Source organism: Culex pipiens, chromosome 1 (genome assembly GCF_016801865.2).
Source record: "Culex pipiens pallens isolate TS chromosome 1, TS_CPP_V2, whole genome shotgun sequence".
In the NCBI taxonomy this organism is placed as follows: domain Eukaryota; kingdom Metazoa; phylum Arthropoda; class Insecta; order Diptera; family Culicidae; genus Culex; species Culex pipiens.
In genome coordinates, this window is record NC_068937.1 from 135245335 (window position 1) to 135271060 (window position 25726).

Consider the following 25726-nt stretch of genomic DNA (forward strand, 5'->3'; position numbering starts at 1 on the left):
TTGCAAATTATAACTGTCAAAATTGTGCGCTCTTCTATCCTAAATCAAGTTGAGATGTGACACCTCTAAATTGAAAGGTATCATTGTCACTAAATTTCGGGTTCGGAGCGAGAATCCCGGACAATAAAGAGTAACGACAAACGAAGGCAAAGGCGCGACCGATGCTTCACGCTCCGGAACGAGACCGGAATACCAAATACGTGGATGAAATCAAGTTTTTGTTTTTGTTTTGTACGGTATCGTTTTCGGGTTCTGGGGCCAACAAACTGGCAACCCAAAATTGGAGATTACTGTCAAAGAGGGCCTCGTGGCGCGGTGGTTAGCCGCTTCGGCTGCCGATCCCTAAGTTGCTATGGGGCGCGGGTTCGATTCCTGCCTTATCCTCCTGGCCTTCTATCGGATGGGGAAGTAAAACGTCGGTCCATTTGCGTAAAAGAGGTTTTGGTTGACTCACCACACATAACCTTCGGACGCCTAGAAATGAGCAGAAACTTGCAACAGAGCCCACAAAAGACCCGGGGGTCGTTAAAGTGGATTGCTTTGCTTTTGTCAAAGTTTATTTTTGGAATACTTTGATTCGCTGAAAAAAAAATCTACACGCACGTTCAAAATCACTAAGTTTTCGTCAAAACCGAACCTAACCAGAAATGATTAAATGAGGCATCTGTCAGATTTGAATTTCACTCAAATTTTACAGATGCCCCATTGACTCATTTCTGAGTAGGTTCGGTTTTGAGGAAAACTTATTTTACGGTCGCATAAATTTAATGTCAAACTGACAGTTTGTCGTTTGACAAATTTGTAGCTGTCAGTTTGACGATCAAAGACAAAACGTTTTTCATGTGTCAAATTTATGCATTTTCAAAAAAAAAAAGAATCAGCTTTGAGTGCATCGAAAAACACATTAAAAGAAAAGACCTCAAGACATTATTCTAATTAGAATTCCCACTCGGTTGCTACGCCAAGTCAGTGTATCGAGCCGGGTTGTCCCACGCACATGTTCCTCGGCAAATTGTAGCAAGGGGGGTGTCACGGTGTGGTGTGTCATCCACATCACCCCTCCCCTCCGTGGCGTCGCTTTCGCCATTAGCGTGGGTGGGTGCCGACCGGAGTTCGGAGAAAACTTTTATATTTGATTACTCTGTGCCGAACAAGCTAATGAGAAAGAAATTACCGCACCGAAGATGAGATGAGGAGATCTGGTTTGGATGAGGTAACGCGATGACGGTTCAACGCTCCTCATCCACTGAACTCGAGTCCGCAGTCAGCTGTTCCAATCGGTCAGAATTAGTCCGGAGGCCATCGCCAGAGAGAGAGTGACCACCACACCGCGGTGCACAACTGTCAATTTCAGTTCAGTGGCCACCACAGCAACAACAACAAAGCGGAACTATCGCCGCAAGCGGAGTAGCTGGCTGTGAATTCCCCGAAGGCCAATCCGTCATCAATTTTCGGTCAAACGCGCGCGGAATTTCCCTCGTGCCTACTGCGATGGGCTCGTCGACGACGACCAAGGGTACGCGACCGGAGTTTGTGACGGAAGCAATGGCCGCCATGGCGTCGTTTGGTGTGATTGATTCTGCACCGGACTTTGTTGTGCACTTTCTGTGCGTCCGGCAAAAAAGTGAAGTGGATTGAGTAATACACACGTGATGAAGGTTGTTGGTGGATGATGCTTGAAGGTGGTCGGACAATCCGGATTTTGGTTCGAGGATCGTGAATCACAACTTAACGCGATGGTCCTTACCGGATTATTACCCATTTTGGAACAAAAATACACGCTTATCGGTTTGACAAGTATTCATGAGCAAAACTGCTAAATTTCTAATTTGGCAACCAAATTTGCAGGTTCGTTGCTTGTTGCGCTCATTTTGGATGAAATCTCTTTCAAAAAAAGTTAAATTATTTCACATTTTTATGACATTTTGATTAATTTTTTTAAAGATTCTTAAACTTGAGAGTTAGTTTTAAACTTTCTTCTCAAACCCACTCAACTCGTCCGCAAACTTTACACATCCTGTTTGTCGACCCCAAAATGCGCCAAATTTGGCCCATAACATATATCCTGACGTGTGTATGTATGTGTTTGCGTAGGCCGGTACGGTATGGAAGCAGCAGCACATCTGAAGCGTGTAACAAAACAAACCCTCCTCGAGGGACAAGCTTTTTTTGTTCTCCAACCTCAGCCTACAAATCATAACAACACCAGGACGCAAAGTCCGATCCATGTGCAAAACGCGAAGTTTCCAGCGATTCGTCACTTGCTTGGGCAGTGGAAATTGGCGTAAAAGTCACGTTTTCATGAAATTCGTGATTTTTTTCAGAAAAAAAATCAATTTTACTTGTTTTTTTCATGAATTAATAAAAAATAGCTCAAATTGTTGCCAAACTTCGTTGAGTGTGTAACTGTTGAACTGTCAAATTTATCTTTTGCACGCTTAAACTGTTCTGTCAAAGTTTGATTAAATTCTACTCTAGTTTTTTTCATACTTTCAAGTCAACTTCTACCTCAGTGTAACACGATCAAGTTGTCAAAAGGACCTCTTGCATGATGAAGATGTTTACCGTTTTCACTCACCGTGAAATTCGAACCGTGAGTTTCACCCACCTTCCAAGCGCCTACGTCGGTTCAGCTTCGTGTCGCACTCGGCAAAGCTTTCAAAAGGAAGCTTTTATCGTCGTCGTCGTCGTCGCAGTTGGCGTCGTGTTTACTCCCCAATCCAACCCAACGTAGTAAGGCGACCGTTTCAGCTGAGTTCAGTTTCAGTTGATACTGGACCGTGGACCGAGCAGCACGTCGTTTGTATTTTTTCCGCAAAACTGGCGTAAAAGCCCCCCCACTCCGAGGTACAGTAGAGGCTCAAGCGGCGCGCGTAAAGTGAAACCTGGCGCGCAGCGACGACTTTTTGTTGTTGTTTTTGTTATTGTTGTCGTCGAGTGACAGTGAAGGGGAAGGGTTGTGTGGTGCGAATTTGGCGCGGTGTATGTGAGTGAAAGTCGCAAGCGCGCGCAGCGCGGGTAAAAGTCGGCTTGCACTGAAAAAAATCATTGCGTGGAAAGTGTGTGCGAATTGGTTTGGCAAACAATTGAAGGAGTTTTAACAATCGGAATTTACGCTGAAGAACTGTTCAGCGAAATTAAGAAACGTAAAGTGGCCACACTAAGCGTGAAGAACACCACCGACGGAAGAGGAAGATTTTTCGCAAATAACATCCGTGTCGAGGCGGCACTCGAGACACGTGTGTAATGTGAATGTGTGCACGTGTGTGGCTGGTACTCTCGGAAGAAGGCAGCGGATAAATTGGCGAAAACGAACCACTAAATGTGACAGGCGGAGAGAGAGAGAGAGGAAGATGTTCGAAAAATCCAAGAAGTGAAAAGGAGACGACGACGAAGAAGAAGCAAAATAAAAAATAAAAAGCACAAGGAACTAAAGGTGGCAATTTCAGCGCGTGTGGTTGCGTCGTGGAATGGGCAGTTGGCGAAGCAGGATTTGAGAAATGCATGCTTGTTTCGAAAGTTACGAAGCCGTTAAAGGAGGGGCAGTAACTTACCAGAGGAGTGGAGCTCGGAGCATGGAGTGGCGCTAGTGAGAGTTACTTCGCTGATGAAAGATGGTGGGGCGAGTTGGAGGCAAACATGACTGAATATTTGGTATTTCTGCATAAAATCTGCGAAATGATTAATTTATGTGCCAAAGGTTTGAACGTTTTTGTTGGATAAATTTTAATAAATAAAATATTTAGAAATAATGATGGAAAAATGGTTTAATTTTGATTTTGGTCATACTTGGCTAGAAAAATTTCAAGCTAATTATAGTTCAAATTACCATTGAAGGGAAACTTCTGATTTTTTAATGTGAAGCATATATTTATATAAACTTATGATGAACATTTTTTCCAGTGCAGGTTAAGCATAATGTTAATTTTACACTTTCATTTAAAATCAATCATTTTGTTTAAATTTCGCATACGAAATCAGTTCGAAACTGATTTGTGAGTGTGCTCAATCAATACGAAATTCAAGTTATTTTAACCCTCTACTGCCCAATTTTTTTTTTCGAAAATTTTTATTTTTCATTTTGAGCAACTTTTGTTCTACGAAAAACTTTACTTCTCTTGTTTTATGTTTATCTTGTTTCATTTTTAGTATTTTAATTTGCATTTATCTTGTTTAGTTTATGTTTGCTTTTGGTAGTTTTTGGCCTATTCTACCACCTCCTATCATTTCATTTTGCCTATATAATTTTTTCATGTTTTTACAGTCACTTTTTCAACTTTTTGCTTGTTTTTCACATTTTCTGCTATAAAATGGCACCATTATCATTTAAGCTGTAAAAAATGCGTAGAGGCATAGTCTGGGACACTAGAAAAATTACTGGATATTTCTTTTTACTTAAAATATAGCAAATTTTAGTAAAAAATACAGCCAAAGTTGACCCCTAAAAAAATTACATTTTTAAAAACATTGGCAAAGTCACTTAAAACAAGTAAAACTTCCAACCCATAGATTGTCTAAAATTTTAAAAGTTCTTCTTTCCAATGCTTTTTAAAGATCAAAAATTGGTTGAAAAAATTTATTTTTGTTGATTTTTTTAAATTGAAGCCCGTCTAAAGTCGGGGTTGGGTTGTAGAGGGTTAAATGAGAGTGTACAATATACATAATGCACCCTAACCAAAAATCATGATTTTCTGAGTTCAATATCCCACTTTTCATACGAATTTTTCAGTTCAACCAATTTAACAATTTTTATGGTTGTAGTACCTGAACTCAAAAAATCATTTGAAAAGTGGGATATTGAACTCAAAAAACCATGATTTTTGGTAAGGATGTGCTTAACTTAAACTGGAAAAAATATTGATCGTTTGTTTGATTTTATGTAGCTCGAACTCAAGCTCCATAAATTCCTTCAAATGATTTTCGTAGCAAATAATCATAGTTAAAAGAAATTTTTATTTTATTATTATTATATATTGTACACTTCCATCTAACGTCACTCAAATTTTGTGTTAACTGAACACACTGAGGTTTGAGTTTTAACGGAAATACATGATTTAGGCCACTTTAACACACATGTAAAATTTGGGAAATATCACTGACAGCTCGGAAAATGTTATCAGTTTTATTGCTTTTTTGTGATTTGAAATTTTTTAAGAACTTTAGGCTTTGAAAAAAAAAATCTGTGGAAAAGGAAATACCTGTTATGTACGCTGAGTAACAACGAAGCCAAAATTGCATGTGGTTTCAAAAAAATCATTTATGTTAAATTTTGAGTAATTTTCAATGATAGTTTAAGATTTACAAAATTTCAATTGATTTTTTGAATGTATTATCAATGATCTTGCGCAGAAATCTGTTTTGCCAATTAAGATTCATTTGATTAATATAAAAACTAAACCAATTTGCTAACAAGCAGCTAAACCGCGTGAAACGAAGTGCTAATCCATCTTAAACATCAGCGAACAGAAAAAATAACCGCTCAAACTTTCTCCACCTGAACGCGCAGCGCCATCTACTGAAAAAAAAGCTCAACTCAAACTTCGATGCGCGCGCGCGCGATGGAGCGAAAAAAAATGGGGCTGCAAAAATGGCCAACTTTGCTTGGATTCAACTCTGTGACGCAACCAGGGGTGCCAGGTTGCCAGATAAATCTGGCATTGCCAGATTTTTTGAGCGCCAATCAGAAAAAAATAATTTTCTATTTCTTCCTCACATTGTTTTATTGACGTATTTTGTTTATTTTGTGAAGCTATAATGTATAAAAAGTGAAAATACACAGTTTTTGAACAAAAAATTACTTATTACTTTGAGAAAAATGGCTTGCCAGATTTTTCCCAGATTTTTTGCCAGATTTTTTACTCTTCAGACCTGGTAACCCTGGACGCAACCGTTGACAGGTTGAATCACACTATTGGTACGTTCGTTTGATGGCTAGTGCCACACTGAGTGCCGCACTCAGAGCTGTCAAAGTGTTTCTTTGAAGAAACTCGCGCTAGTTCCGCACGAGTTTCACCGCCATCTTGGAACTGAAACTCTAGTGCCGCACTCGATATTTTTTCAGTTTCATGCGAGTTTCACGCGCACTGACAAATGACGTTCGATTGAACCAAAACTGACACCGACGAGTGCGGCACTCAGTGCCGCACCGGCTCTTCAAACGAACGTACCATATGTTTTCGAAAAGCACACAAAAGTTTCAGCGTGTAAAAGTGACAGTTCGCAGGGCTGTCAATTTTGAATTTCTCTTTTGAACCTGTTCGAATCGAATCGGTTTCAGCGTTTTAGTTAAATTTTGAAAGTTGAAGTTATTGGCTAAATATTTTCACGATAAATAAACGATGAAATTGAAAGACACGTTGACAGTTACCCCGTTAATTAATCTCCAATCAAACGGAATTTCTCGTGCTGCACGCGACCGGTCCACACCCAGCTGATGCTTCCCCGGCTACGGACCAAGTTCCGGTGTCCCACATTTTCGTTTGCGTTGACCAACTCACGCGAGAAGAAGACACGACACGAGGTCAAATCGGGCAGCAGATCCGTGTTGTCTTCTTCCCAAGCGTCACCACACCGCCTCCTTTGTTTGGCTTCTCTTGACGTGACGGACAGCTTCTTTTTCTTTCCCTCCTTCTTCCCTTTCTTGAATCACTTTCGATTAAACCGCTTCCCGCTTTGCATGGCCTGCTGCTGCCCGCTCCCCGCGACTTGTCCAATCATGTTTCCCTTTCGATTTCGTTTGGGTTCGTTCGCCTCACACCGCGCCGCTTACTGCGATTAAAGAGACGAACCGGTTATGCGCTCCACCCTTCTTCTTCCTCTTCTCTTTCTCGACTATTTTCTTTTCAAGTCGCTCCCGCTTTGTTTCCTCTATTTCGCTCTCTATCTCTCGCTGGGTGCCGAGTGAGTCTTAACCTTTTCTCTTTTTTGTTACTGTCCGTCAGTCGTGTCCGTTAAACTGCACAATCATGCGCTAATAATGAATGAACCGCTGCTCTGATCAGTGAACTTTTTCTTCTTCTTCTGGTTCGTCTTGATCCGGTTATTGGGAAGTTCCGCGGATGAAAGTGAAAATAACCGTTTTTATCCTCCCTCTCTTTCTCTCTCTCGTTCCCACTTGATCTTTCGAGTTTGCTTGAAGAGTGAATAATCGCGAAATAAAAGTGAATCTTGTTTTTTTCTCACTCTCTCTCATTGCCGATTATAGGCAAAGTAAAGGCTAGCCAAGAAGAAGCCGGAAGCTTGGAAAAATCATCGAGTGTTGTGTTAGTGAAGGCAAAACAGTGTGAAAATTTTGGAGGAAATTATTTTTTTGCGAGACGCTCATCATTGTTGGCGAAGCAGCTTGAGAGTGCAATAACCTTGGATTAAATTGCAGCGGTGCAGCAGCGATTCGATTGGCTGTTCAGAGGTGAGTGAATCGTTCGTGTTTGTTTTGTAATTCAATGACAACACAGCCATTGGGTAATGGCAATTTGCGCGGAAATTGCGGGGAAAAGTTTAGAGTGTAAACGGAGAAATAGAAAAACTGGGAGCACTGCACTGTTTGACAGTTACACGTTTATTCGCTTTTTTTTAGTGCAGATTGCTAGTTGAATGCATAGAAGTTTAATTAAACTCGATTGCGTAATGTTCACAATTCGCAGAATTGCAAATTATGCTATAATTGAACTTGAATTACACTCTACCAAATCGACCTCCACAAAATCTATATTTATTCTAGCAAAATGAAGCAAAAACCAACATTTTCAACGCTCGAATTGCTAATGAATCATTCTTTTATCATTTTTTGCTCAATTTCATCCGACAAATGGAGTGCATCGGTTGGGAAATTGGGTCAACTTTTTATTCGTTTCCAGCCCAAGCTTTTAGTGCTGGCTCAAAAAATTACAAAACCTCGCGCCGCAGCTGTCCAATTTTCACAAAAGTGCCGCACAGGCACGGCGAAAAAAGTAAACCCAAAAGGGCGTATCTGCCATTTCGTCGAAACAATCGACGCGGCCGTTTTTATCGCGTTCTTTTCCATTGTTTCGCAAACTTGGGTAGATTTTAGGCAGATGGGCCCTTAAAGCCATCGACGTCATTCTCGTTCAAGGTGATGGATTGTAGGTGTGATCTTTTTTTCTCAACATGGCGTCTGATAAATGTCAAATTTGCTTAAATTTTAAAAAAATAGTTTGACTTTGACAGCTCTCACTTTCCCACCTTTTCGTCAACCATCTTGGCAGGCGTTCCAAAGCGGATGTTCCATAGTCGCAGCTTGTTTTTGGTTGGTTTGTTCGTGAACATTCGCGAATGTGGTGAATTATTGAATTGAACAATTAACTTTCCCACTGATTCACAGCCCTCATTGGTGTGCGTGGGGGTCAAACCTGTTTCGTCTCGGCTTGGTTGAGCTTGTCGTGAAGAAGGGTGTAAACAATTTCGAGCCATTGTTTTTCGTTTTTTTTTTTTCTTCTCTCTGGCCAAACATTAATCGCTTACAAACGGAACAGCCTTCGCGGTGGTGGAACTTTGGTGAGTTTTTTGTTTTGCACAAGGTATACATTTGGTAGGCCTTTGTTCGACGAGGGCTTTTGCAAAATTGTTAAATTCCGACAACAATGCTTGTGAGAAGGGTAATTTTAGGTTTTAAACGATGCTCACTTTGAGTGTAGGGCCGTTTCTGTCAAACGAGCCATAATGGTGGATGCTATAAAAAGTATTTTTAAGTTGTTTTGTATCATTTCAGTTGAGAGTGTACTTTCTACAGAGAAAGATTATCTGTCATAACAACGTCAGTTTGCTATAATATTGTTTAATTTCGACTTCAATAACGTCATTCTTCTAACTTTGTCGAAAAGCTCCCCGAAATCGGCACTTCTTCCAGCTCTGTAACGACGCACGATACATTGATGTTGACACTTTCATTAGCCAGCAAACTTCTTTTGCCCTTTGCCAACCCCAATCTATCAGGGAACAAAAACGATCCGGACTGATGTAGTAAGCGTTCGTTGGTCGTCAAGTTAAGCCAAGGGAAATGACTTTCCTCCGTAGTTCCACACACCTACTTTGGATGTGGTGCAAAAGGGGGAAAACTTTTCTCACAAAATTAATAGCAATCTGGTGCTGTCAGAAGCTTCGTGTTCCCTTGGGGATCAAAGGCCGGATGTGTCCCCGGTTGGTCCGGACAACTTGTTTGAACTTTTATCGAGAATTAAGTGCTTTTGTTCGGAAAGTTAAACAGAATTGATTTTGCAACTGTTTCCATAGATCTTTCCATAAAATATTCATTCTGTCAATTTGACGTCCGCCATTATGGCAAATAATCAAACAAACCCCTTCAATCAAGTTCTCCTCGCAAAACCACCGGTCAACCCTTTCGAGGAAGGCCGTAATCACCGTTCGGTCGGTGTCCTCATCGGAACCGAGAGCACTTGTGTACTCTCTTGTGTGTGTGTGTTCTTCCTACGTGACACCTGCGACCGGAGGCAACACACCACTTCTCAGCTATAAAACGTCACCACGGGTGAGTTTGTGTAACACGTTTGCCGAGACTATCGGACATGAAATCTTGAAAAATTAGGAAATTTCATTCAAGAGAAAAGTTTTTTATTCAGCTGTCAAATTTCATAATGTAAATATTTACTAGAGTGAGCGAAATTAACTGTTTATTTGCATACAAGATTACGACCTTTTGAAAAACTACATTGGAATTGATTGCTGTCAAAGTTTCTGTGACGGAAGTGACATCTGTCAAACTTGGTGAGGATCCATCCCAAGGTTGCTCAAATGAATGCAGCCTAATGGTACGTTCGTTTGAAGAGCCGGTGCGGCACTGAGTGCCGCACTAGTCGGTGCCAGTTTTGGTTCAATCGAACGTCACTTGCCAGTGTACGTGGAACTCGCATGAAACTGAAAAAATATCGAGTGCGGCACTAGAGTTTCAGTTCCAAGATGGCGGCGAAACTCGTGCGGAACCAGCGCGAGTTTCTTCAAAGAAACACTTTGACAGCTCTGAGTGCGGCACTCAGTGTGGAACTAGCCATCAAACGAACGTACCATAAATGACGGATACACGCTACTCAAAAATGAATAAATTAACCAAACGTCAGATTTGAGTTAATTTCACTCAGATTTCAATGAAATGGGGTTTTAATTTATCACCATTCAGAGTTCGATTTTGACAAAAACTGAGTGATTCAAAATGTAGATTTCTCTAGAAATTAAAAATTGTGAAATTATCTTCCCAAGACTGATTGTCTGTGGTGCACTTGTTCTGTGAGAGGGGCAAATGTTCTTCCTAACCTAGAAATAAAGGCAGAGACCGGTTGCCGCCGGTCATCATCATCGGGGTCCCCCAACCCTGTCAGGAAAAGGATAAAAGGCAAAAACCCCCCCTTTTAGAAGAGAGACTCTATCAACATTGGTTATTATATAGTCGTATAAGTTCTGTGTGTTTATGTGTGTATTTACATATAGATTAGGGCTGGCTCTACAATGTTTGCACATCGGAGCTTTATGAAACTGCAAACCCCACAAAGGTGGTGCCCACAAAGGCTTTCGTTGGTAATCTTATTTGATATTCATAATTATGACAGCAAGGAACAAAGAAAGGCCTATCGGGCCGATAAGGGTATTCAGGGACTGAAAGACCTGAAGTCAGAATAGCGGAAGTATATTTGAAAATGCGTGTTTTTTTTTTCTCAATCACAGAATAAAATTGGCAACACTGTCTGCTGTTTGACGTTTCTGAACCATCATGGCGGACAAAACTACACACTAAAAATCACTTAGCTACCATCAAACACAAATTTACCAAAGAATGAGTTCGAGACCAAACGTCAGATTTGGTCGAAAGTCACTCAGAACTAAATAAATTTAACTCAATTTTCTATACATATTGAACAAAGTTAACCAAATTGTGAGTGAATTTCTTTCAGTTTTCTTTAAATTCTCAGTGAAATTAAACGAAATCGGCTACAAATTTAACGAACTAGTCCAAACTAAAAACTTCAAAACGTAACGTATCCTTTGATCACCGCCTACTGCTTCCATCCGGGTGCGTCTGTTGATGACGCCTTATCAAATCAGAGCCTACTACGTTCTAGTCGGACCCGGATGGTGGAATGAGTAAAGATAAATCAGTAACAGAAGGATGAGTGTTCCAAAAGCATCAAACAAGAGTGCTTATCGTTGGGTTGAGATATGGGCCGAGCTAGAGTGTATTTGCCTGTCAGATTGGCAGAAGTGATTTAGCATTAAATAATTACCATAACATTCTCCCCCTGGGGGGTGTTTTCTTTACACTCACCAACACATGTCTACATTTCCGGGGATGATTTGTGAATTCTAGGAAACCCAAACAAGTTTGCAACATATTTCGGAGCTCAGGAAATGATTTCATAAATATTTTGAGAACACATCCGGCGTCCTTCACACCAACTTTCTGCATTGAAGCAAGCCTTGAATGAGATTTGTTTTGAAATTAGCTTGAAAAGTTCAACCTTGAATTTTGCATTTGACAAACTGGCATCAATGTACTAAACGTCAACGCTACACTGTTGTTGCGGATTACCGACCTAACTTTAAAATTTACCCAAAATTTAGCTTTGTTAAGTGTTACACCACTTTGGTTTCCACGTTACGAAACTTTACCGAGCGCACATTCTCTATTCTGCACGGTGCCGCACGTTTGTCAGCGCGTGGATTCCGGGGATTTGTTTAGTGAAATCGAGCTCCGGCACGGATTTCCCACCCCGGAAGGGCGGAATTTGCATAGGGAGTGCCGGTCCTTTGTGCACTGGTGTGAGGAGTTCCATAAATTTAGTTCTGTAATCGGCTCTGGCCAGAACTTTACCCATATGGTGCGGTGCGGCCAGGGAATAAATCCGGATTTCGCTAGGGCACCAACTTTTCGCACTTTGTTTCGTCCCAAAGGGAGGGGGAGGCAAACCATCAATAATTAATTGAACTGTAATGCTTCAGTGAAGCGCATCCATTTTGGATGCGCACCGAGGGGTAGGACACTCTTTTCGATTTTCAAACCCGAATCTTTACAGTGGAGAATAAAAAAACGAATTCATGACGAAATCAGCTCCCTCTACCCTAAAATCCAGGTCAACCTAGGCTGACGACACCGGGCGGTTTGGTCGGACTGATACCGTAGTGGTTACACCAGTCATTTCGTGTGTGCCAATGGGAGGTTAGCCCCGTAATCGTAATCGAGCTTGAACCGCACGGAAAACCACCGCTTCGGCAAAGCTTCACGCTCCGGTTGCGATTAATCAGAGCGAACATCCGGTTCACAGCCGCGGTCCGGTTCTTCGTGTCCTCCAAGAATTCCGGCCCGGTTGGGAAACGACGGTTTTGGTCTAGACAGCTTCATCGATTGTGTGATGCTGCTGGCAGCACTGTAGCTGTCAAAATTGATACACTTTCGAAATTATTGCAATTCTGTCTCTTGAACAGAATGTCCAAATCGCACTTTTACCGAGGTTTCCTGACGTTGACAAAAAAATGTTTTTAGTTTTTTTAAAGTTGGCAGCACTGTTAGGAGATCAACTCAATTTTGATAGCAGCAATAAGCTGCACCCTCAAACTGCCCAACTTTTTATTCTAATGAACTGCAATAATACCCATCTTCTATTCTTGGCACTACTTTTTACCGTACAAACTACCCTAGGGCAAAAATATCGTCCCGATCCAGTTCCGGAAAAGCATTTCCAGCCATGGTTAATGCACATCCCAAACGAAAAAAAAAAAAACACACACACACATTCCCTCTGGTTGGATTTATAATGGGTTCACTTTCCGGCAGAAGGAACTTTGTTTGTCTTCCGGAAAACGGCGCTCAGAACTTTTTCCTGCTCCCCTCTTGCTCGATCTGACGTTTCGGCGCACCCCTCTGGTGGAGAAAAATGGTACTAAAGTGAAGATTTCTCGAAAAAGACGAAAGAATGCCAGAACTGGAAAGACCAACAGAGAGTCAGTCGCCTTGTGTACTTCTCGTCTAACGAGTTTGTTTGCACATGGGAACTCTTTTTAGCTCGTTTTTATTTTTTTGTTTTCCAAAATTTTCGAGCCGAATCGCAGTAGGCCAGAAAAAGAGACTACGCCATAAATTACGACCCGGGGATTACTTGGCTCGCGTACGAACTTTTTTACTGCGACCGTGTCTATTCCCTCGAAAGTTATGGCCCCGCACGGGAATGCACGGAAAATGTGCGTGAAATATGAACCAATTTGCTGGATCTGTTAAATTCCGGCCCCGAGGAGTGATGATCTCGGCGCCGGCCCAAAATAAAACCAGGACAAATCGTCCCATTTATGGAGCCCATTTCGAGCTCAAAATGACGACGTGAATTGCTTGTTGCGGTTTTTTGAAATGGTCGTTTGAAAAAAATATCAATCATGGCCAAAGTGACACTCGTGGGCGCCCTCAAGTAGGCCGTGCTGCCAGATCGTTTTGCAAACCGCCGCCGACGACGACGCTGCCCAGCGAAGTGTGAATGAAACAGCCCACTTTGATGGCGTGCCATTTCGCAGAGTGCGGTCTCCTTTGGTTTCAAGCCGGCCCGCAGTCAATGAATTATAATTAAAAGTGGGTGAAACGTCAGGAAAAGTTTTCTCCAGCTCAGCTGACGCTAAAAGGCTCTGCGTGTTGGGGGAGGCGTTCAAGGTGTCCACTTTCCACGTTCTCCTTACCTTGAGTGCTCTGTCTGGGCTGGGCAGGGTTGAAATCACTGGAAAATGCTAAAAACTAAAAAAATGGCAACACTGGTTTCTTCTAACAAAATGTCAAAATGTTTGTGCCAACTTACCAAAAAACCATGAGCTTATTCTGAGTAATTTTCACTCAAATTTCGTCAAAAATCAAATCCAACCCAAAAATGAATAAATAGGGCATCTGTCAGATTTGAGTGAATTTCGCTCAGCGTTAAACGAAAACAGAACGAAATTCACCCAGATCTGAGTTCAATTCACTGAAATCTGACAGATGCCCATTTTCTTATTTCTAAGTAGGTTCGGTTTTGACAAAAACAGTGATTTGATGACTTAAAAATGAACGTCAAATCCACACGTTTATTGTTTTCTGGTTACATTGTGGATGAAAACAGTTACATTCATCGTTTCAACAGGCTTTTTTTCAATTTACAAAACGTCCTGCAAAGCAAAATGTAACTGACATTCCAAGTTTCAGCATTCAAATGCAAAGCACAGAATTCCACTCCTGCCCCTGGGGAAATCCGTTTTCATCATCTTCCATCACGTTCCATCATAAAACTAACATTCTCTGTTTAATTCAAATGGCATGCCAGTTGCTTCGGTGACACCCGACCAACTCCCAAAAGAGGAATGTCCTACAACCCGTCCAACGTCCTTCCCCCCAAACCCATAAACATCCCGCTGGGGCTTGACTTGACTCTTCCTTAACCATCCTTTTGGGAATCAGGAGAAGGGTAGTTCGCATTGTTTCCCCCTTTATAGGATGAGGAGGACGTCCTCCATTCTTTCAGAGGAGCTCCGGGTGGCCGCCGACAAATGGCAATAAAATTCGTGTTCTATAACCGGCATTTGAATATAGATGTTGCGACATCCGGTGAAGGACCTTCTGGGCACTGCAGATGACGGTTGATGCCAAAAAGTGCCCTTCTCAGCGAAAATTTCTAGTCTGATATTGGTGTCCCTTTTGAAAGAGGCCCGGATTTTGGTAGGAAAGTTTCACGCAAAGTTGAACTTCCGTTCGCAGACGACCCTTGTCTCTTGTTAATGAGCGCGCAGGTAGGATTTGTCGGTTTGGAAAAGGACAATGAGGCGAAATTATGGAGAAGAATATGGTAATGACGAGGGGGTATTACAATCCATTACGCCGCCATTAAGGCAATTGACTTAAATTTGACTGAAGATGCTTTCTGTCAGACGCCATTAAGCTGTGAAACATTTTGACAGCTTAACATTGTTGACAAAGATTTGAAAAGTTAGACTCCAATTCAAATCACTCAGCCTCTGTCAAACCCACCCAATTTCTGTGGAATTTTGAGTGAAATTCAATCAAATCTTTTGAAAACTACTCAATTATATGTGAAAACCAAACCTATTCAAAAATGAGTTTTGAGCCATACGTAGGATTTGGGTAAAATTCTATCCAAATTCATTTCTGAGCAAGTCTGGTTTTGACACAATTTTATTGTGATTGTGAGTGTAAAGCTGCCTCCTGTCAGTCACAAAATCATTTGACAGCTCAAAACAGTGCACGCTACTAACAACAATCCATGTTTAGGTTAAATTGCAACGGATTTAAACGTTCTGTAACGTTTCCATTTACAACCTCATTCCTTATGTATATGAAACAAAATCCTTTTCGGCAGCTCAGTTCAAGCAAAACGTGACCTTTACTCTCGGCTGGCACGCTTTCAAAAGTTTCGTTCTTGTGAAAAACAAAATCTTTTCGTTAACTGGAGCAGTGTAACGGATGTCCCTGTCAGCATGGGAGCTGCCACCACGGTGCCAGAAAACTTTTACCCCAAGGTCAAAGGCACGGAAGAGCGACGACGAATCACTGCACCAAGTCCGATCAATTATTAATATCGACCGTTTTAATCAAAGTTTTGCACGTGCCAAAGACAGAGCAAAGGCGACGATGAGGAAGGAGTCTGCCTGATTAGCCCAGATCGGAAAAGTTTGGCCCAGCTGGATACATAGAAAACAGACTTAAAATTTCGAAAAATAATGCAAACGGGTAATTTTAACTCAAATTTGAGTGAATGCAATTGAGTGTTTCGAAATGTCAAACTAAACTACACGCACATTCAACATCACTCAGTTTCCGTTAGAAGATAACCTACACGCACGTTTATAATCACTCAGTTTTCGTCAAAACCGAACCTACTCAGAAATGAGTAAAGGGGACATCTGTCAAATTTGTGTAAATTTCACTCAGATCTGGGTGAATATCACTCAGTTTTCGTGGAATTCTGAGTGAAATTCACTCAAATCTGGCAGTTGCCTCCTTTACTCATTTCTGAGAAGGTTCGGTTTTGACGAAAACTGAGTGATTTTTAACGTGCGCGTACACAGGAATGAGTGTTGAGGCCAAACGTCAGATTTGGGTAAATTTTACTCCTAATTTTACAAATACTCAGTTCTGACGTTTAATCTCAAAACTAAACAAACAATATTTTTTGAGAAGATCCGCTTCTGACGGAAACTGAGTGATTTTCAATGACGTTGCAGGATTCGTTTGGATTTTGATTCAAATTAATCAATTTTGTTGACGATTAGATCACATCTGTTTTTCTGTGATTCCCGAGTATGAGTGTCTTAAAGAAAACACTCTTCCCTCCGTTCTGACTGGCTCTGACAAGGAAAAAGTTGTGCTTTCTTGCGCGCTCTGGTGCGAAACGGTAAAGTTTTGAATAAATAATCAACCGACTGCGACGAGTTGTTTCTTTTCCGCCCCTCTCTGCGCTACTTGGGTAGTGTTTTTTCAGAGTGTATCTTTTTTTTGTATACATTAAGGAACACTTTCCCCATAAGACTGAGTAAACCTTGACGTTGAGAAAGTTCTGGCCAGGGATGCTCTTGCCACCGATCGGTGGCCAAGTAATGGTTTCCAGAGGGCCACTTTCAGGTTTTAAAGGGAGTGCTTTGCATTGGACGTGTAAGATGACGTTTTGTCTTGGGTTTGGAAAGTGTTGCCAATTTATTTAATTTTTCTTCTGAACGATTTAAAAATTGAATTGATTATTTTTATTTTTAAATTCGCCACTCAATCTCATCAATTTCACTTGAAATTCCCGCGGCATTTCCAGTGGTCGCATCGAACTGTTAATTAATTAATTTCAATCGAACCATCAACCTACGACCACACGAATAATTGATGCCATTCCGCAATCCAATTCAATTCAATTCTTTATTAATACATGTAGAGTAAGGACTGCTCCTTTTCAATTACTACAATCAGAATTCAAGAGTGTGTAGTACTTCTTATTATTATATGGCTTTGCCAAACTTAATCACTATCAGCGCTTGTTAATTTCTCATGCCCAACCAATTTATGCATTCTTTTCGAAACTCGATTGGAGAACGAATATTTTTAATAACGACAGGAAGTTGATTCCAATTAGCAACGCCCCTAACAAAAAAGCGCGTGCTAACGCTGCAATTGGAGTGTAAATTCCGGTGGTAGGTGGAATGCAAATACTATCGTAAAATCAAATTACTTTTGATGCTGTTTGATTAGGAATCGGCAGATATTTGGATTCATTTTGATGATGTATTCCATTTAAAATAAATTGGCTTATGTAGTTTGAACTAAATTCTCCCAATTTAGTTTCAGTTTGACTTCATTTGTCACATCTTCTCAATTAAACTAACTTTGTCAGCAGAACCACGTCCTAGTTCAGCTCGTAAATCGAGCAACTATCTGAACACGTGCACGTGAATTCAAAGTTGTGCAACATTATGTCCACACTATTCTCACAGACAATCAGAAAACAAACTGTCAAAATTATACGTTCACGATTTAAAAATATTTTAAATGTTTAAGGTGGTATTCCATTGCGGGACATTTGATTTTGAATATTAACAGAACTCAGAGCTTTGCTCAAAAACAAGCAAAAAACAATATTTCTCGAACTTCAATGACACCTTTATTAAAATTGACAGTTACACGAAACTAAGAAACAGTGCAAATTATTGGTTAAATTTATGTTTTTTTTTGTAAATTTCTTTTCTAACATTCTATGACCCAACTGTGTACTAAACCGAAACATGCTCAATTCCCGCAAAAAGAACAAGCGGTTCCACTCTAAAACTACCTCCACTGGTGGAGAACAGCACCATCTGGGGCTGTTGTTGCGCACATTTACATAAAACCTGGTCCCCCCCCCGCCTCGAATTTCGGGTCCCACAAAACCCTCACAAACAACAACAACCGATTCTCCCAGGGATGGATATGCTGGGAAAAGGACACCATCCATGCTGGCCGGACCAAAGTTTGATCTTTTGCTGCTGGGGATGGACGGACCGAGCTGCAGGTTTTCACGTAAATTTCGGAATCGAATGAATTGTTTAGTTTGGGGAAAACGATGTTTGCCGGAAAGTGGGTTTTGTTGCGTATATTTTGTATTGAAATGTTGCGTGGGAATTTGGAGAATTGTTACAGTTTGGATGGTTAGAATGCATTTGTTTTCATCACTCACCCTACTTATTTAAGCGATTTTTAAACTCTTACAGATTTCGTCAAATTAGTATATTTGGCAACACTGTTATTTGACAGATGGCAATTTATACACGCTAAAGAAAAAACACCCAAGAGTGACGCTCATCAAGACAGCAAAATTTTATGACGTTTCGCGTACGCACACTAGTGCACCATTTAATTTTGCTGGCCAGACCAAATTTAACCTCACTTTTTTTCGTGTACGTACACGCAATACATGCGCACGCAAATAACTCCATTATTTTTTGAAATTGTGTTATATTAAATCTCTAAATGTCAACTGTAAATATTTGCAAAAGCTGTTGACGTTGTTTTTTGCACGGTAATTAATAACTGCTCATTTGCCATATTTGCTATTTTTCCCACGATAAATCATCTGTTAATCAGCTTCAAAAACAAATAATTCTCTCCAACTCCACTTCTGTTCGAATTTACGCCGCAAACCACCCTTCGATTGCTGAATTGTCTGCCACCACAGCCCGTCATAAAGGATTATTCGCAGGCAGCCAGGTTGGAAGGGTGCGGAGAAATCCATGAAAACCACAGACAACGGATTACAACCGGACAATACAACACGCAATCGACGTCGTAATGGCTTATCTGGCGCTGTAAAGGGACTCGAAATGGGCATTCAGTGCAAATAATGCATCAACTCTGGAATTGATGGCCACATTTGGAATTATCCTGGCTGGACAAAGGAATTTCTTTGAATTTAACGTTTGTGCGAAACATATCAGTTTCATTCAATTTGGGAAATATTTTCCCTGATTAATTTAAGCATCCACGGTCCGAAATGATTAACTTGTCACGGGATCCGAGTTCGGTCCGAACCATAGCCGAAACATTATCTTTTAATTGCGTACCGGGGCGGACCCTCATTTGGCTAAGGGCACTTTAAACATAACCCAAAAAAAAAAAACCCCATCGCAGTAGTCCTTGACAATCCCGTCGGTAGGATTGTGTTGGCGAAGTTGTTAATGAGATTGTCACTCAGCTCGTCCTTTTTTGCTTGTTTTTTTTGCGCTGTTACGCTGGCAACACTTCCACCCTAGTAGGCGGTGCTGGAAATGTCCCCGTTATGACACTGATCCTGCCGTGGGAAGTCATGAAGGACAAGAAAATCAACAGAAGGATTGCGGAAAGTCGGATTAGAATTTATTACTTTTTTTTGGCTCGTCTTTGTTTTAGCGTGCGTTTTTTTTTTTGGGTGGTTTTCAGGATAAGATGTGGCTTTGAATTAAACAAAAATTGAAAATGAATGTTCACCATCACTTCTTATGAAGTATCTGTCGAATACCCAATTAATTTTGCTTGCTTAAACGTTCTCTTTGTTTCAAATAAGGCATTTCTTCAAATGCGGAACAAAATTGGCAACACTTCTTATGAAAAATCCTAGTCAGTTTAATTCTAATTCCGTGTTTACACCTGTTGTTGCGTTTGAAACGGAATTCGTATACGATTCGAATCAAATTCCATTTCAGAATTCGAATTGAATTGAGTGTGACCTGTCAAATACACGTGAAATTTAAATAGAGCTTTCTTGTTTTTTTGTAACTTACAAAAAATTAAACTTTCCTTCGAAATACTTTTCAGCTATAGGTTAAATCGGGATTAATTACTTATTTTACTTACCAAATATGGTAACATTTTCAAATTCTTTTCTGAAAGTGAAAAAGAATTGTCAACACTCCTTAAAAGCATTTATCAAATACACGAACATTTGCTTTAAATGAGTTATCGAACATATGATAACTTTTGAAAGCTAAAACAATTAGACACTTCTTATGAAGCATCTGTCAACAACACGTTAAATTTGGATTGCTCATTTTATTTTTATTTATCAAAACAAATAGTAACGTTTTTAAAAATCTACATTTAAAACTGAAAATTGGCCCCTTTCTTTGAAGTCTGTCGAATTTCTTCAAATTTACCAAGGATTTTTCAATTCTTCTTTATTTAAATAGTAAAGAATAAAAAAATCCAAACTAAATCACAACATTGTCTCACAATTTATCACCATCCCAAAATCACAAACTGTCCCGTCATGGGACGTTTATCGTCCGGATCGGAAAAAATCCGATTATTACCGCATTAATCCCCCTTTACAAGCAGTAGGGGATAGATTTCAGCATAAATGTTATCATTTGGGGACGGCCCCGTTGTTCCGACCCCAGTCCGAGAAGATTGATCGTTTCTTGCGATGAAAGTTTTTTCTTCTTCCGTTTTCCTGTGTGAGGGAAGGCATTCATTCAAGAATCAATCTTCTGTGCGAGAATTTCAAGGGGAAAGCGTTTTTTTTGTGTGTGCGTTGAGATCGATTTTAAACTATTCACTTCCCAAGTGGCGTTTGAGCTTCCTTTTTTCCATTCTTTTTAAAAGATTTTCTTGTAAATTGAAAATAAACTGTGTTCAAATATTGAATGAAATTTTTCATCTCCGAAAAAGAATTTTAAATTTTGCTCGCTGCATTTTTATTTTAGTTTTGTTATAAAAAGTTTGTTTAGCAACACTTTTCTCTGACACTTTCGTACACTGTTAACAAAAGTTACTCAATTCTTATGATGTTCGAACACACTTCAAAATCTTTAGTTATAAATAAATGTGTTGATGCAATTTTAAAACACAACTTAATATCAAGTTTGAGCTTTTGTATTATTTTTAGCAGCACTGCCATTTGACGTTTTCGTACACTGTTAATTAAACTTATCAATTTATCTTAATTCTCCACATTTTTAAATAAAACTTTTTTTATCATTTTCATGATTTTATTTGAAATTCATAGGAAATTTACAAAATGGAAATGGTTGTCTAAATTTCCAAATCTTCAACTCCATATCTGATCCAATCTTGGGTTCTGTTTCTACACTCCCAAAACACCAGGGATCCGTATTCCCAATTTCGCGTGGTCAATTTTTCAGGATCCTGTTTGAAGGAGCCCCAGCCCTTTTATTAATACCACCAGGGACCGAAGGGCGAACGTAATTTCGGGGCTGATGGGATCATCGTTTTTTCTTGCTTCTTGAAACATTTTTTTCCGAATCCTCTTGTGCTGCCCGAAAACCCCATCTGCAGTAATTCATAGTGTGTTTTCGTGCGCCTTTGGAATGTGTATGAGACCATGGGTGAGTAGGGTAAAGGTATCAAATATTGACTTAGGTTGTCGTTTTCGGAAATTTAGTAGTCACTGTTTCAAAATTCCAACTTTTACCCCCCAAAAAAAGCACATGTGAGAAGGAAACGCCGAAAAGGATGACGGTCTCGAGGCTAACGCCAAAAATTTAAATTGCAGATTGCAAAACTGGACGAAGCCGAATGGCGATGCTATCTTGTTGCAAATTTGCCATCGTGGATCGACGGAAACTTTTGCGAAGAAAGTCCACGGTCCGGAGGTCGTTATTTCATTCGTTATAAGGTTTTTTGACATAGGACTATGTCTTTACTTACTATACTGGGGGGCCAGTTCAAAATTTCGATCCCAAGCGTCACATTTGGCGAACGTTATTTCAAACGATAATATCTTCATCCAGACACATTGAAATTACATAATTTTTGGACCTTTCGATTCGGAAAACATTCAGCAATTTTCTATAAAATTTTCCGAATTGCCGCGATAGTATAACTATTCAAACAATTGAATTTTTAAAATGCTTAGAATTTGCAAACAACACGAACGATTTTGAGGGGAAAATCACCGCAGCAGCGGTGGTCGTCGACGATCGTGAAAAGAGGGGAAGTAGAGGCGAAGTAGAAGTATAAAACTACGTGCTACCCTCTCCACTCCACTTAGTTGCCACTGAGCTGCCTAACAAGTAAGGTCGGCCCGGTCGGCTCATAATTTTCAAAACCTCAGACGAGAAAACAGCTACCAGCAGGAACAGCGCGCAGCAGCAGGGAGAGCGGAAGAACAACGCGAAAACCGAAGGAAAACTCTTCCCGAGTTGAGAGCTGATCAGGACCAGGACCACATCTGCCGGATTGCCCGTGTTTGCCGGGTAAAATTGACGTGGCCACGAGCAAACTTCGATCTGGAGGGCCGCGACGGAGTGTGTGTTTATGTGCACACGTCGCGGCCTTGAAATTTGTTGTTTTGTTTCGTGCGCCACGTTGAGCTACCCGGTGAAATTTAAACAACCAGATCTGCAAAAAAATGGCCCTTTTCAGGGCCACAAATTCATCACGAAGAGTGAAACATTGGAATTCGACCCGGAAAAGCATAATTTTTTTGCCATCATCGATTTTTAGTTTGGCTTGGCCACTCTTGCGCCAGATTGCACACACACACGCTCTCTCTACATTCCCCCTCCTTTCCTTCTCCCGTTTGATGGTACACGCTGATTTGGTTCGATGCGTCGAGCTTCCCTTCCGCGGACGTTTGATTGATGTACCTAAAATGGTCTCGAACTCGAACAAAATTCAACCAACCCCGAGACCATTAACAACGCAACCCTCTCATCCATTCCGTGGAAAATTCGTCGAGAAGTAAACGTCGACACTTGTGGCCAGTGGAAGTCACGCGAAAGTGCCTCTTTACACGCCCCCTCGCCCACCCGGAAGCGGACCTTACGGAATTTACCGGTAGAACAAGAGGCTCCCAAGAAACTAACAGCGGCTTGCCCGAATATGATTAGACAATCCGCGGGGAACACAGCCACGGTGCAGTCGAGGTGCCCTGTAAGATTCCCGCAACAAGCCATCGATTTATTCTGCGCAAAGGAATTCAACTTCATGCCCCCCTTCAAGCGCGTTCCCGTGATCAGCGCCCTGGAAAAGATCCTTAAGGTCATGTTTCCAGCCCAGGACAAGCTCACACCTGAGCGACCTCTACGGCAATCGCCCGATTCTTGGGCAAACTTGTCGACGATGTCTAACGACGATTCGGTTCGACAAAGCAGCCGGCGATGACAAAGCTCAGCTGGTGGACGAGAAATCTGTAACGCCCAGGGAATCGATCGGCTGACCATGTCCCTGGCCGATAACAACATCAAGGATTGCTGCTCTTTCAGGCGATTAAACCGGACGATTAGATGAGCGCAACCCGGGCCACGTCCTCCGGCCGGATGTACTCCGCGATGATGTCGATGTGGTAGCCAGCGGCATGATCTGTTCTTCCTCCGGAAGGTAGACAGGTTTAACAGCCGCTGTCTTTCAGAACTTTAGGGACACGAGCCGTTCTTCGTCACCAGAGCCTATCCCCGAGAACAGCCTGATGAAGGCCACGTTCAGATTAGTTTTCACGTTTCGATAGTGCAGATTTTCAGATCATAAAAACTATCGATGTATTTTTTCCAGAAATAAAATTATCAGTTTTATTCACAGAATAACCAAAATAAATATAATAAGAGCAGAAAATAAAATTTCTGCAGTTCCAATGCTAAATTTGACCACCTCAACCAGCTTGGCCTTGTTCAACGGAACGCTAGCGTTCTCCTGCAACAGCTTGATCATATCCTTCAACGCTTCCACTGGTAGTCCCTGAGGTCGGATCAATCAGCAGCTGTTGGAGTTGCTCCGCCGTGATTAACATCTCTCCGGCTAACAACATCACCCTCCTCCTCCTTGTCCTGGGTGCGGGCAATTTAAAGCATAATTTGCGCTGCCGGATGTTCGACCGTAATCTCCCGCAGAATTTCATTTCCGTCGTTGGTCATCACTATTCCACCAGCCAGATCAAACTAGCACCTCGAACCACTCGCAGGACGGCGACCCGATCCTAAAAACCCAAGAGAAGAATAAGCCGATTGTTTCAAGATTTGTTATTTTGAAGAAACTTACAAACATGTCCAGCGAGGTCGTTTGCTTCTGGATGATGAGCGAGCTGTCCGTGAAAAGGCTTGGGAAGTCGTGTGACAGATCGTAGCCTTAGCCCTTGACCTGCCGTTCGACAGGAACAGCGCCAGCGGGTAGATTTAGTTCTCGTCACAGATGATGGGGAGGTACGGTTGCATCCTTGTGGCGTAGGCGCGGTTTCAGCCCAGTCCAGACCGAACCTGCTGGTGGCGGTTTTCTTCGGAGCGAGGTCCAACGAGCACAGATTGATCAGTTGCGCCGAGAACTGCGGTTACACAAACTATTTTGACCAACCTGGCTTCGGATAACCTGATGCTGCCGGTTCCGGATAATCCACGCCATCCGACTCGTCACGTACTCTGGCATGTTTATCACCGTAACCGGGTTGATACTCCACGGCGGCTCAGCAGCAGCAGCTCCTCCGAAAAAACTGCGAACGAAAACTTCCTCCTCCCCTCGACCTCTGCCGCCACCCTACGGTCGTGCAGGAGAAAATGTAAACAAATTTTGGGTTTGACAGCTCGAAACAGCTCATGATGTGCCAGAAGGCAGGGATGCCAAATGCACAGATTTGTATATAGTTTACAGACATTTAAAGGTTGCGCCAGATTTTTTTTTGGTGCATTAACATTTTAATGTTTCTATTGTATGATTTTTTCAAATGCAAATATTAATATTAACTAATTGTATAGTGCCAGAATAATTGCAAACGTTTTTGGTATGATTTTCAGCTTGATTTTGAATGTTCGACTTGTGCACAGACTTTTATACGAAGCCTGTCCAGACAGACAGTTCTGAATAACAAAATGGCATCCCTGAAGATTTTGTAAACAAAATTTGATGCTACACGCTAATTGGGTTCGAAGCATTGGCCTTCCCCTCTTGGGATGTAAGATTCAAGTACCTAATCGCAAATCATTTTGCGCTTCCAAACCCTACTGAACGTTGGCTCGGCAAGATGTCGAGGCATTTGAAGAAGGTGTACGATGCGGCTTTTCGGAAGCGGAAGAGAGAGCAGAGAGAGGAGGAGAGGCAGCTGGCGGATGAGCCTGCCGCGGTGCCAGTGGACAACGCTGAGCGCATGGGGCGGAAGCGAGCTGCTAAAGGAGGTGGAGAGCACGGGGAGGATGGTTCTGGTGCTGGACCGTCGGTGTCTAACATCGGAAAGCGGAGGAGGCAGGGACGAGAGGGAGGCGACCCGGGCGGGTCAAATGCGTCCGGCAGCACATCTGCCGAACGTATGAGACGGCTCCGGGAGAGGAGGAAGCGGACTGGACAAAACACGTTCGGTCGGAGCGACCAAGGAGGCGAGACCACGGATGATTGTTTCGTTGCTGGAAGGCGACGGCGTGGTGGACGGAGACTCGCGGACAATTTGGTAGCGGAAAATCCCGTGCACGGTAAGTTCTGACGTGATCAATGTTTGATGAAGTTAGAACCAGTTGGCTTGCGTTTAATATTAGCTTATAATTTTTGGGGTTATTATATATCAACGAAATTTAACGAATGAATTTACAAGCATTTGCGTTCATTCTTAAAATTGAAACTTAAGTTTTCAGCAAAGGGAAAAAAATCAAATACACTAGAGTTCCGTTTTACGCTGCCCCGGTAAATGATCCCTAGTTTAACGAACCCTGATTTAAACTCAAAACCATTTGTGGCAGAGCTCAAAAACAAGAAACCTCCAAACTTAAACTACAAAATAACGCTTTCAATGTGCGCATTCTCCTCGTTTAT

At 41.6% G+C, this 25726-nt stretch overlaps 1 protein-coding gene across 2 annotated transcripts in view; it reads left to right on the forward strand.

Moving 5' to 3' along the window:
• The first annotated feature begins 2721 nt into the window (after positions 1–2721).
• LOC120418386 (uncharacterized) overlaps positions 2722–25726 on the forward strand; it is a 67509-nt gene continuing 44504 nt past the window's right edge. The window contains exons 1-2 of one of the 2 annotated variants that reach the window (XM_039580760.2): positions 2722–2847; positions 7205–7408. The gene's annotated coding sequence lies outside the window, so the exon portion shown is untranslated. Of the gene's footprint in view, positions 2987–7204; positions 7409–25726 lie in introns of both variants that reach the window. The other variant, XM_039580761.2, reaches the window with a different exon arrangement.